The sequence below is a fragment of the Theropithecus gelada genome, chromosome 8 (assembly GCF_003255815.1).
Source record: "Theropithecus gelada isolate Dixy chromosome 8, Tgel_1.0, whole genome shotgun sequence".
NCBI lineage: Eukaryota > Metazoa > Chordata > Mammalia > Primates > Cercopithecidae > Theropithecus > Theropithecus gelada.
Genome location: NC_037676.1, coordinates 52,346,225 through 52,359,955, shown reverse-complemented (window position 1 = coordinate 52,359,955; position 13,731 = coordinate 52,346,225). Strand labels below are relative to the sequence as shown.

Genomic DNA, 13,731 nt, shown 5'->3' with positions numbered 1-13,731 from the left:
ATCATTAAGGGTGAAGTAGGTGTTAGAAAAAGGCTTCACTGGAGATTTAATAGTCTGACTGAGGAAAGTAGTATGCAGAGAGATTTATGAAGGTGTCAAGCAAGGAAAAAATCTTTGGGATAAGTAAATCAACTTTTGGAAATGCAAAGATGTATAACAGCATGTTTGTCCTTGGGAGAATTGAGTTTAAAATCATATGACTGAAGAGAAATTGAAAGTCAAATATGGAGAGACAGGAAGCTCTATAGTTGTCAAATAAGGAGCTTTGATTTGGGTGCTATACTTTTAAACATGGACTACTTTATGGGTTGACGATTTCCTTCCCCCACCATTATGCAGATGTTGAAGCCCTAACTACTTGCACCTTAGAATCTGACCTTATATGGAGATAAGGTTTTTGCGGAACTAATCAACTTAAAATAAAGACATGTGTGTGGACTCTAAATTTAACATGACACATGTCTTTATAAATAGGGAAATTTGGGTACAGAGAAAGACAAAAATGGAGGGAAGAAGATGTGAAGAGACACAAGGATAAGATGACCATAACCATATATAAGCCAAGGAAAGAGTCCCAGAACTAATATTTCCTTTATAGTTCTCAGAAGAAACCAACTCTGCCAACAACTTGATCTCAGACTTCTTGCCTACAAAATTATGATACAATAAATACAAAGGGTCTTCAAAAAGCTCATGAACAATGTGTATTATGAAAAACCTATGGGACCAAGCACAATGGCTCACAGCTGTAATTCCAACACTTTGGGAAGCTGAGGTGGGAGGATCACTTTATTAAGCCCAGGACTTCAAGACCAGCCTGGGCAACATAATAAGACCCAGTCTCTCCAAAAAAGAAAAAAAAACAAAAACAAAAACAAACAAACCAAAAAAAAAAAAAACACTTTAGTTTGCACTGGTGGAATGCACCATTAGCCCTGGCTACTCAGGAGGCTGAAGCAGGAGGACTACCAGAACCCAAGAGTTTGAGGTTACATTAAACTATGATCATGCCACTGCACTGCAGCCTGGGTGACAGAGTATTTGTCTCTAATTTTTTTTAATCTATTCATAGATTTCGATTTTTTTGCACCAAAGTAACTTGCACTAACTTATGATAACATGGCTGAACAAAATCTAGTTTGTGGCATTAAGAAGGATGATGCTTTCTTCAGTTTGAAAATGGCCCCTATCAAAGCAATATGAATTCTACTAAATCTGAAGCAAGAACAAACATCAAATATATGGTGAAACTTGGGTGGAAGAATGGTAACATCACGGATGCTTTATGAACAGCTTATGGGGACAATGCCCAAAGAAATCAGCCGTTTGTGAGTGGACAACTCATTATAAGAAGGGATGAGACAATATTCATGGTGAAGTCTGCAGCAGTAGACCATACAGAAATTGTGCAGAAAATGTTCATCTTGTTCATACCCTAATGGAAGAGGGCCAATGACTGATATCAGAAACAATAGCCAACACCTCAATGGGTTCAGCTCACTAAATTCTGATGGAAAAATTAAAGGTAAGCAAACTTTCCATTCAGTGGGTACCAAGTCCTTTGTGTCAAGATCAGCTACAGACAAGAGCCGAACTTTCATTGGAAATCTTAAACAAGTGAGGTCAAGATCCTGAAGCACTTACTTAAAGAATTGTAACAGTGGCTTCAGTGTTTCTATCCAGAAGACAAAGCACAACTGAAGCAGTGGCTAAAACGAGGTGGAAGTAGTTTAGTCAATGCCAAAGTTTACCAGTCAAGAGCATGACATCAGTCTTTCGGATGCTCAAGGCATTTTGTTTGTTGACTTTCTGGAGGGTCAAATCATGATATCTTTCTATCATGAGAGTGATTTGAGAAAGTTAACCAATACTGTAGCAGAAAAATACCCAAGAAATCTTCACCAAAGAGCCCTTCTTCACCATGACAATGCTCCTGTTCATTCCTGTCATCAAATAAGGGCAATTTTGTGAGTGTTTCGAGGGAAATCATTACGCATCCACCTTACAACCCTGATTTGGTTCCTTCTGACTTCTTTTTTCTTTTTTAATTAAAAAAAAAAAAAGAAAGACACTCATTTTTCTTCACTTAGTAATGTTAAAAAGAGTGCATTGACATGGTTCTATTCTCAGGATCCTCGGGTCTTTATGGATGAACTAAATGACTGGTATCTGGTATCATCATTTACGAAAGTGTGTTAAACTTGATGGAACTTATGTTGAGAAATAGAGCTGATATTTTTGTTGTTATCTTTTAATTCCATTTTTCCACACACTTTTTGATGTCCCCTTGTATCTGCTCCTTAAGCTATCTAGTTGGTGGATCACTGTTACTATAGCCCTAGCAACTTACCAAAGAATAAGCACATTAGGGATGTTTTATTTCTACTCCAATTTTAAATGATCAAACAATATCTACTTACCTATTATAATAGTTTCACATTTTATGCATCTAGTATCAGGTCTATATTACTTCTGTGCATGAGAGATTTTAATACATTTTAATAGGGATTATTTAGTATTTTCCACTGTTTTTCTTTAATTACAAAATAGATAAAGTCTTTATCTGGCTCTTTTATTGATCAAGGCTTTTGAGATTATAATTGTTTAGCAGTTACCCTAATTTGAGGACAAATGGGATAGCCATTGATATAATTCTTAATAGTCGACAAAGTTTTCACAGTTTGCAAAGTTGTTCTTATACATTCTATCACGCATAATGACTACCACAAGATGAAAATATTCTCATCACTATAGTGTTACAACTTTGACATATAAGAAAGTTGAGCTCACAGGGATGGCTGAGAAGCCCCAGGTCACAATGAGAAGAGTACTTGACATCTATTTTACATTCTTTTTATGTTTTGTTTTCTTTTCTTTTGTTTGTTTGTTTGTTTGAGACAGACTCTTACTCTGCAACTTAGGCTGAAGTGCAGTGGCACGATATCGGCTCATGGCAACATCTGCCACCTGAGTTCAAGGGATTCTCGTGCCTTAGCCTCCCAACTAGCTTAGTTTACAGGCATGCACCACCATGCTCGGCTAATTTTTGTATTTTTAGTATTTTGAGTAGAGATGGGGTTTCATCTGGTTGGCCAAGATGGTCTCGATCTTTTGATCTCAGGTGATCTGCATGCCTTGGCCTCCCAAAGTGCTGAGATTACAGGTGTGAACCACCATACCTGGGCTATTTTACATTCACTTTACAGTTTCTGCTCCTCCCTCCATACCATGCTGCTACTTATTTAACTATCAAACTTAACAAAGTAGAAGAAATCAAAGAATCTATAGTCTGGTGATCTGTCCCAAATCAAGGAATTACTGAAAACTCCAGATCAGAGTGCTTTCAGGAGTGTGAGAGAAACCCCAAACATGATTTGGTCTGTTGACTTCTTAGGCCATTTGGAAGAGAGAGAACAATCTCACTGACCCCAAGAATGAAACATGTTTATTGCTGCATACACATGCACTGAGACTATTCCTAGACACCTTGAGAGTTGCAATTGCTCTGATCTAACCAAGAAAACATAATAAAACTTTTGTTGCAAGAAAGATAATGGGAAAAATGTAAAAATGGCATTTACTTGTATTAACATGAATCATACTTTAAACTGTACAATAAAATTTTTCTAATGAAAATTACTCCTAGCTTTGAGAATGTCTGTCTATCCCTTTCCCTCTGTGAATTACAATCTAGCATCTATTCTGTGATCGCCAAGCATATTTGAGACTGCAAGTTTTTCTTAACCATGAATGTCTTGATGCTTAACTAACCATTATGCGGTCTTACATTGGCAAAGAGTTGGTAAATATTCTTATATTTGTGGATGCGGTAGATATTCAGGATGGAGCCCATGAGAATGTCTGCTGTGCTAATAGAGCTCCCTATGTTCAGAGCAGCTAAATTTTATATTAAAATTTAAAGTAACCATAGTCCTCCTGAATGAAACAGAAAATTAAGCGTGCTCAACCTAGAATTTAAAAATATATATGCTTCAGGTAGGACATTCACAGACTTTTGGAATCGGGGATATGGTTTTGAAGCTCATGACTTATATTTTAGAGTGCTGTGAAACACAAATATGAATAACAGAAGGATCTAAGGTGGGATTTTGTAGGCCTGCCTTGATACTTTGAGCCTGTTAATGCAGTGAAAAAAAGAGTTTCCCCACTTACTAAAATACTTATCAGATATTGTTTGGATATTTGTCGCCTCTTAAATCTCATGTTGAATTGTAATCCCCATTGTTGGCAGTGGGGCCTGGTGGGAGGTGTTTGGGACATGGGAGTGGATTTCTTATGACTTGGTGCTGTCCTCGTGATAGTGAGTGGTACTCTCAAAATCTACGTGTTTTAAACTGTGGGTACTCCACTTCCCACTACTCTCTGTCTCTTGCTCCTGCATGTCTGCTTCCACTTCACTTTCTGCTATGAGTAAAAGCTCCCTGAGCCTCCCCAGAAGCCAAGCAGATGCCATCAACCTGCTTGTATAGCCTGAAGAACCATGAGCCAATTAAACCTCTTTTCTTTATAAATCACCCAGTCTCAGGTATTTCTTTATAGCAATGCAAGAATGGCCTAATATATTCCCCTTCCCCTAAAACACAAGCTCAATGACACAGAAGTCTATTCCTCATTCTTCTATGGTTATCTCAATGAAGTAAAAGGAGATATCAGGGGATATATCAATTATTCCTATCCTAAATCATATGTTCATTCTTGCACCGTGTATTTGCTTTTTTCATAAAATGAAAAGAAGAAACTTATTAGAGTTTTAAACTCTAGTTTAACATTCTAGAACATGTAATCTGTGTGTATGTCCATGGCACACTAAAAAAAATAATAATAATTAATTACCCTGAGACCTGGCCCACACACAAATTCCTTAAAATGCATCACATTTGCTCTTAGAGTAGGCCCAAAAAGTGTTGTGTTAAAACTGGTGAGTTCTGTATCCCTGAAGATGTTTAAAAATGGTTAAACAATGGGTAAAATTGTTTGAAGTAGCAAACAGACATTTGCATTTTAAAATCCCTTCAAATTCGGAGAGTTTTAATTTCTAAGATGGATACAGTATAGGTGGAAAGAAAGATGAGAGGATCTTTAAAAATCAAATTGATCTAGATAATTTTTAGTAAAATAGGGAAAAGTTACTCCATAATTAAATTATTCAAAAATATCTGTAAATTCAGAAACCCTACACTTGCATCAAATCCTAACTAAGCATATATAATTGCAATTTTTTATGAACCTGAAATGTCAGATAATATTATCACGTAATTTTTGGTCAGACTGTTAAAATACTAGAATATAATTAATTTTCACAGAGGTCTTTTAAATATGTATTAAGATAATTCAGGACTCATTTATCCAAACATATACCATTAGCTGTCAATTTATTCTTAAATATTTTATAGACGTATTTTTTTTGTTCAACAGTTTACTAATTCTGATATGTAATTAACTCTCAGAAGTTAAATTTATTTATTTTGTGTCAATATTCAAAAAACTATTTCAAAACCTTAATAGAAATAATAGACAAACTCATAGATCTCAACAGACATGCTCTATAAGTCCTGCATGAATCAAAGAAAATTTCATGATTTCTATGCAATGCTATTCTAAAAAATACATTATTTATTTTCTATAAGCACATAAATAAGTAAAAGGTAGTATATGTGCTTATATTTTCTATGTTTATTTGCATGCTTATATTTTCCTTAAATAGATAATATGGTAATATAAATAGATAATATGTGATAATAGATGATTATATAGTAATAACATGATAATACATAGGTGATATAGATATGGCTATACAAACAAAGTAACGGAAAGATACAGGGTAGATAATGACTACCCACTCCTACACCTCACAAGTTGGAATGTGTACATATTTGGGGGGTTCACATCAGTACATAAGCTTCCATAAAAAGCTACAGAATAAATACAATACACTTTCTGTTTTTTTCTTTTCTTTTTTTTTTTTCTTTTTTTTGAGACGGAGTCTCGCTCTGTCCCCCAGGCTGGAGTGCAGTGGCCGGATCTCGGCTCACTGCAAGCTCCGCCTCCCGGGGTCACGCCATTCTCCTGCCTCAGCCTCCTGAGTAGCTGGGACTACAGGCGCCCGCCACGACACCAGGCTAATTTTTTGTATTTTTAGTAGAGACAGGGTTTCACCGTGGTCTCGATCTCCTGACCTTGTGATCCGCCCGCCTCGGCCTCCCAAAGTGCTGGGATTACAGGCGTGAGCCACTGGGCTCAGCCTTTTTTTTTTTTTTTTTTTGAGATGGATTCTCACTCTTTCACCCAGGCTGGAGTGCAGTGGCACAATCTTGGCTCACGGCAACCTCCACTTCCCAGGTTCAAGTGATTCTCCTTCTTCAGCCTCCTAAGTAGTTGGGATTACAGGCGCACACCACCATGTCCAGCTAATTTTTGTATTTTGGTAGAGAGGAGGTTTCACTATGTTGACCAGGCTCATCTTGAACTCCTGACCTCAAGTGATCCACCCACCTCTGCCTCCCAAAGTCCTGGGATTACAGGTGTGAGCCACCACACCTGGTCTAGAATGCATCTTCTTAGAGCATCAGCTTTATTCAAAGCTTTATATAAGACATTTTCTTTATGATAAACCAAATAAAAATATCGATAAGACAGAAAATGTGGAAAAATACATTAAAAATTACCTCTAGGTTTCAGAAACATATTTCCACCAGAAGTGATTCCAGATATGCTCCTAAATATCTCAGGGTGTATCCATTCCCTTTCTTCTGATAGTTAGGTTACTGCTTTGGAAACTCAGAGGAAAAGTGTTCTGTAACTCCTCTTTGTAAAGGCTCTGCTGCTTTAGCTCCTGATAATTATCAAACATAACTTCTTTTTCATCACTGTAATTTTTTTTAAAATAAAGATGTGAACCAGATTTCAAGTCACCATTCATTTAACTGTAACAATCCTTTTAAGAAAGAAGAGTTTAGGTTAGAAAATTACTGTGTGGATCTGCATAGTGAATGTAGTAGCTTTAAGAGCTTCTGGATGTGAGGGCTCTGGGGATGTGTTAAGCAAGCTATGAACATTTGTGTTGTTTGATGACAATTATATCTCCAGATGTATTTGCATGCCCAACACTAGGGAAATAACTTATTTTCTCCTTTACCTTATCTTAAATAGAGTTTTAGCAACCAGAAAGATGGAAGGTGCCTTTGTTGTAGTCTAATCATCTGGGGATCTTTTCTCATATATATATATATGCACACACACACACACATATATATATATTTGCTTTTTTATGTATACATATATATGTATGCATAAGAATATATGTGTATATATACATATATAGTATATATGTAGATTATGTATTATATATGTGTAGATGTATTTTATATATGTATTATATATATGTAGATATGTGTGTGTATCTGTCTATCTATCATCTATTTATCATCTATGTATCTATCTATCTATCTGGTGATCCATCGAGAGGAAGGAGGGCTCCAGTTAGGAGGGAGCATTTCATTTTACAGATGGGAAAAGTGAGGTTCAGAGAGAGTGAGCTGCCCAGAGTTTCACGGATTAACTGGCAGTGAGAGTCCCAATCTAGATTTGTCCTACCTGTTGCTGGCCTCCAGGGCTTTGGGGATGAGCTGACCTGGGTGTAGGTTAATGACCAGATTCTCACTCCTGAACAGGCTTCTTAACAGCCAGAAGGTTCAAGAACATTGGAGGCTTGAGGGAAGGGAAGACAAAAGTTCTTTTATGTATTTATTTATTAAATATGAAATATTTCATGAATCCGCTTATCATCCTTACCTAGGAGCCATGCTAATCTTCTCTGTATCTTTACAATATTAGTATCTGTGTTGCAAAATGAGCATGAAAGCAAGGGTTCTTAAGAGTACATACATACATGCTCTGAATATATGTATGCTGCAATTTGAATGCGTCCCCTCCAAAATTCCAGTGTTGCCAATACGATGGTAGTAAGACGTGGGGCCTTTATGAAGTAATTAGGCCATGAAAACACCTCCTCTGTTAATGGAACCAAGTCCCTTACAACATATGCCTCACATAGCAGCATGCAGCCAGCTTGCTCTTTTGTCTTCTGCCAAGTGAGGATGCAGCAAGAAGGTCCTCACTAACCAAATGCTGGGATTTTCATCTTGGATTTCCCAGCTTCCAGAACTATGAGAAATAAATTTCTGCTCTTTAGAAATTACCATATCTGAGACATTTAATTGAAGCATTTCAAATGAACAAAGACACACACACATATACATAATTTTAAAATTTACCAAGAATTAATACTAAGTAATATTAGTAATAGTAATCCATAAAACATGAGAATAAGTAGGATGACTTTAGGATGAACAGAAATAACATGTTAGATAGATGCCTGATATGATCACATGACATCCGTTTCCCTTCTCCGACAATATTTTTTAAAATAAGCTTTTAAGATAATGATAAAGGCCCTCCCTAATTGATTAGTAGTGATGACAAGAATTCACACTTTAACTCATAACCAAGCATATCCACTTCTTCTTGCCTTTATTTTCAACAACTCTGAGGCACATGGGTTAAATAATGTCCCTTCCAAGCCACAGGTATATATAGGTGTGGTACATAAAAGAAGGCAGAGCCTCAGCCTAAATCCCCCATCACTCCAGAAGTGAGGTTTAGTGTTTGCAGTGAGAACCTCAAGACTGTGAGCAGATGACCTGAGACTGGTATGTTAATGCTGGGCAGTGGGATCCTTATTGCTTCCCAAGTTCTACCTGCATCCTCTGAGGCACATCCAAGCTGAGAAGAGGAATTACTGCTTAATTTTAAAGTTCATTATCATCCCATCTAGTACGAATCATTAACCCTGCTCATCAATATAGTTCTAACTTAGTTCATGTTGGCACACTATGAAAACTGTTTTTGCAACTTCCTCTTCACATTGGGACATCACCTTACTCTTCTCTTCGCGAAAATTAAAGTCTGTTCACATAAACCTAAAAGCAATACTTAAGGCCTTGAAGAAGCTTCATAGATGCTGAATGTCTGCCCACTGGAACATCAGACACCACCCACCTAAATGATTGCTCCTTACTCCAGCCCCTAAACAGATTCATAGAAATATTGCATAGTTTCACCTTTGTCACTGTGGCAGGCTAGAGACTAAACTTCAACAGAATATTGCCACACATTAAAAAATATTGTTTTTCCTCCATTTACCTGGAACCATTCTGTCACCTCACCTAGTAACATTCAGTCTGAACTTGTCTTTCTCAAAGTACCTCTCTGATGGCAAGCCATTGCCATTCACACTCTCTGTTCTTCTTTCTATATATTTGACCTTAAATGTAATGTAGGTTCACATAAATCAGTAGCTAGAGAGGAAAAAAAAAATTAATGAATCACAATATTTCAAAACACTTTGTAAAATTAAAAACACAAAACAAATGTAAACATTAACTCTGGAAGTATAAGTGTATCAGAACTTTTTACTCTGCCACTAGCCTTTATCCAGACTGAGAGGAAATTGTCTTTCTACTTACTCTAACTTCCCAAGGAAAGAGAAGACTATCCTATGACCTCATAAACTCCCTAATGGCTTTTTACAGTGGACTCTGTTTGAATTTATCAAGGTTTAATTACATCTAGACTACCTTTCTTCTATTTATCACCCTTCATTGCTAGGGGAAAAAAAAAGAAAAATATAAATCATCACCTTGAGATTAAAAAATATGAAATTGGAATATGAATCTCTCATGGGAAATACCTCTATTTTAGAAACTGGTAAATCAAAATTACTTAAGCATAAATTTCTTTTCTTTGTTTAAGCATTATGTTATAAAAACTTGTTTTCTTTGTTTAAACATTATGCTATAAAGCACTTATGGGTGAGGGAACATGGCCAACATGAAGAACTGAAGTGTTGCTTAACTATGGGCTGAGACAATGTCAGGGAGGATGGAGCTCGACTGGACTCCAGGACCCTCTGTGCTGCTTGTTTCCCGCCTTTCCTGCTAATCATAGAGGAGAGCTCTCTTGCTACAAAATTGTTTTTTACATAATATATAAAATCTTGCGACAGGTTTAGTTTGTTCTAAGAAGTCACAAAGCAAAAGTAGAGTTCAGGATTCAGGATGGTTCATAAAATTTAAATTATTTCAAATGTAACTAAAAAGACTTACTAGAATTTTAAATTTTTTAGCTAAGTAAATCTCATTTATTCCACAAACATTATTAAGGAGAAATTGTGAATTCCGATATTCAGAAAAGCAATTCAGCCTGTTGTCACTTTCTACTGAAATTAAAAATACAAAACCAACTTCATAAAAGAACAGTGCTTGGAATCCTTGCGAAAGTAAACAATATGCAAAGCTTTGTCTGTATTGCAGGAGCAAAAATAGTATTTCCTTTTTGGTTCATTTACTTCCTTCAAATGGAAATATCTAAGCATGTCTCATTGCAAAAGTCTAACAGGCATATTAATGAGCTCCCTCCGCAAATACCAAGAGAGACTGTAGTATGTCTTTCCATTAACCCCAATATTTTTAGCATTAACTGTTCTTACAAATATTCCTACAACTTCCTGCCCATTGCAGAAGCCAAAAGATTATAATTACTTAGTGAATTTTCAGATGCGATGGAGCTCAAAGGTTGTTCTTATATCAGAAAGGATAATTGGGGTTTTTAACTTGATTCTGTTCTAACTGCTGAGCATACTATCAAATTGAGACCAAGGTCTGGAAAGATAATGGTAGATTTACCTACCCCCAAATCTTTAACTCTCCCCTGATCCCTGAAATAAATGAAACAACAGCATAAGCAGTATAAACCTAGTGAATAATTAAAGGAACAAACAAAACTAGGAAGAATATCTATAACAATATTAATGAAGTATCTTCAAAAACCTAAAATATTTGGAAGCCTGAACCACACACTGCAACAATCCTTGGTGATATCAGCAGTGACTCTAGGAGAAAGTGGATCAGGGAAATCAGAAATTATTCTGATACCCCTGATATTAGGAGAAATTCCATTGTCAACTCATCCTCATTTACAGCTGAGTAATTGGATTATGGGGGCAGTTTCCATCATGCTGTTCTCATGGATAGTAAGTGAATTCTCACAAGATATGATGGTTTTATAAATGGTAGTTTTTCTAGCGTTTGCACACACTTTCTTTCCTGCTGCTTTGTGAACAAGGTGCCTGCTTCCCCTTCCACCATGATTGTAAGTTTCCTGAGACTTCTCCAGTCATGCAGAACTGTGAGACAATTAAACCTTCTTTGTTTATAAATTACCAAGTCTTGGGTAGTATCTTTATAGCAGTGTGAGAATGAACTAAATCATCCAGTCTTCCACTGATGGGCATCTAGGTTGACTCCTTGTCTTTGCTATTCTGAATGGTGCTGTGATGAACATAGATATGCAAATGTTTCTATGGTAGAACAATTTATATTCCTTCGGGTATGTACTCAGTAATGTGATTGCAGGGTTGAATGGTAGTTTTAAGTTCCTTGAGAAATTGCTAAGCTGGTTTCCACAGTGGCTGAACTAATTTACATTCCTAAAAGCTGTATATAGTGTTCCCCTTTCTCACAACTTCTCTAGCATCTGTTATTTTTTGACTTTTTAATAATCGCCGTTGTGACTGGTGTGAGATGGTATCTCATTGTGGTTTTGATTTGCATTTTTCTAATGATAATAATGTTGAGCATTTTTTATATGCTTGTTGTTCATGTGTATTTCTTCTTTTGAGAAGTGTCTGTCCATGAATATTGCTCATCTTTTAATGGGGTTGTTTGTTTTCTTCTTGCAAATTTAAGTTCCTTGTAGACTTTGGATATCAGAATTTCATAAGAAGCACACTTTGCAATTTTTTTTTTCCATTCTGTAGGTTGTCTGTTTACTCTGTTGATAGTTGTATTAGCTGTGCAAAGCTCTTCAGCTTAATTAGGTCCCACTTGTCAATGTTTGTTTATGTTGCAGTTGCTTTTTGAGTCTTTGTCATGATATCTTTGCCAGAAATAATGTCCAGAATGATATATCCTAGGTCTTCTTCTAGGATTTTTATAGTTTTAGGTTTTACATTTAAGTCTTTAATCCATCTTAAGTTGATTTTTATATATGGCGTAAAGAAGGGGTCCAGTTTTAATCTCATGCATATGGCTACCCAGTCATTCAAACATCATTTATTGAATAGTGAGTTCTCTTCCCATTTCTTGTTATTGCCAGCTTTCACAAAGATGAGATGGTTGTTGATGTGTGACTTAATCTCTGGGTTCTTTAATCTGTTCTATTGGCCTATGTATCTACTTTTGTACCAGTACGATGTTATTTTGCTTACAGTAGCCTTGTAGTATAGTTAGAAGTCAAGCAGTGTGATCCCTCCAGTTTTGTTCTTTTTGCTTGGGTTGCTTTGGTTATTTGGGTTCATTTTGGGTTTCATATGAATTTTAGACATTTTTCTAATTCTGTGAAAAATCTCATTGGTAGTATGATAGGGATAGCATTGAATCTAGAAACTGTTTTGGGCAGTAGGGTCATTTTAATAATATTGATTCTTCCTATCCATGTGGCTCAACAATTTTAATCAGGATATGATCTCATGATGTGTCTCATCTTGAAAATAAAAAGTTGCATCTTTCTTGTAATAGGCAAAGAAACCATGACTGTTTGAGTAGTAATGAGCAGCCAGAGTGCCCAGAGTTTCATCTCTAAATATCTTTTTTTATAGAAATAGGTAATTTCAGGGCAAGTAATATATAACCTTTAAAATCTCTTATAAAAAAGATAAAACACTACCAAACACTATTAGGATCTATTATACAGACTCAGGAGACAATATGAAGAAGTTCCTATTGGCCAAATTTGAGATTATTTTAGCATCAGTGAGAATCTTTAAAGTGATGGAGCAAATATGTTTAAAACTATGAATTTAAATGGCTACTAAAATAAAATCCCTTTTTGCCTTCTTTGAAGGAGAGTTTGGGAAAAAGTCATTATATTGAAAGTAGAGTTAAATAATTGAGCATTTTTTCCTGTCTTTTCTATAAGGTCTATCCTTCAAGTTACCTGAACAGTTGGTAAGATGATGTTTTCCATTAAATGTATGCTAGGGAATAAGTGAATGTCACTTCAACATGCTAATGAAATAAGAAATCTAATAACAATCAGCAATGACGGCCAAATTCATGAAAAGAGAGAAAGTTAACACACGGCGTCTGATAGACTTACATGACATCACCAATAAAGTATTCTTGCCAAAGATATTGGAACCCAAATTTTATCAACCTTAGAGCTCCAATTACAAATCAGCAGGAAATATAGAGAGAGTAGAGGATCATGTTAACCTACTCCATGGAAAAGCAATTGAAAATAAATCCTGACTGGGAGAAACACCATCAGACAAAGGTTCTGTTTCTTTCAAGAAATGAACTGCAAGAAAAAAGAAATAAAGGTAATAAAATAAAGAGTGAGGAAAGAGAGATTTAGTGTATGATTCTTAATGTTTACTAGATTTCTGATTTTAATAAATTATTACAAAATAATCCGTAACAATTGGGGAAATTCAAATACTAAGTACTTGTTTGTATTCAAGCAATATTTATGATAATGGTATTGCTGTAAACCAAAAAGTTATTTTTTAGATACACACACTGAACTACTTAAAGAGGAAGTTTTTTGATATCTAGGATTTGCTTCCAAATAACCCAGAGAAAGTAGTGGAGA

At 35.8% G+C, this 13,731-nt stretch overlaps 1 protein-coding gene and 1 non-coding gene across 4 annotated transcripts in view; both read right to left on the bottom strand.

Annotated features, from left to right (window-relative positions):
* The window catches only part of SNTG1 (syntrophin gamma 1), an 883,016-nt gene that overhangs the window by 549,981 nt on the left and 319,304 nt on the right, over positions 1–13,731 (bottom strand). The gene's annotated exons all lie outside the window — the stretch shown is intronic.
* Positions 7,772–7,877, bottom strand: LOC112630819. The gene has a single exon (XR_003120956.1). It is a non-coding gene; the product is annotated as a U6 spliceosomal RNA (small nuclear RNA).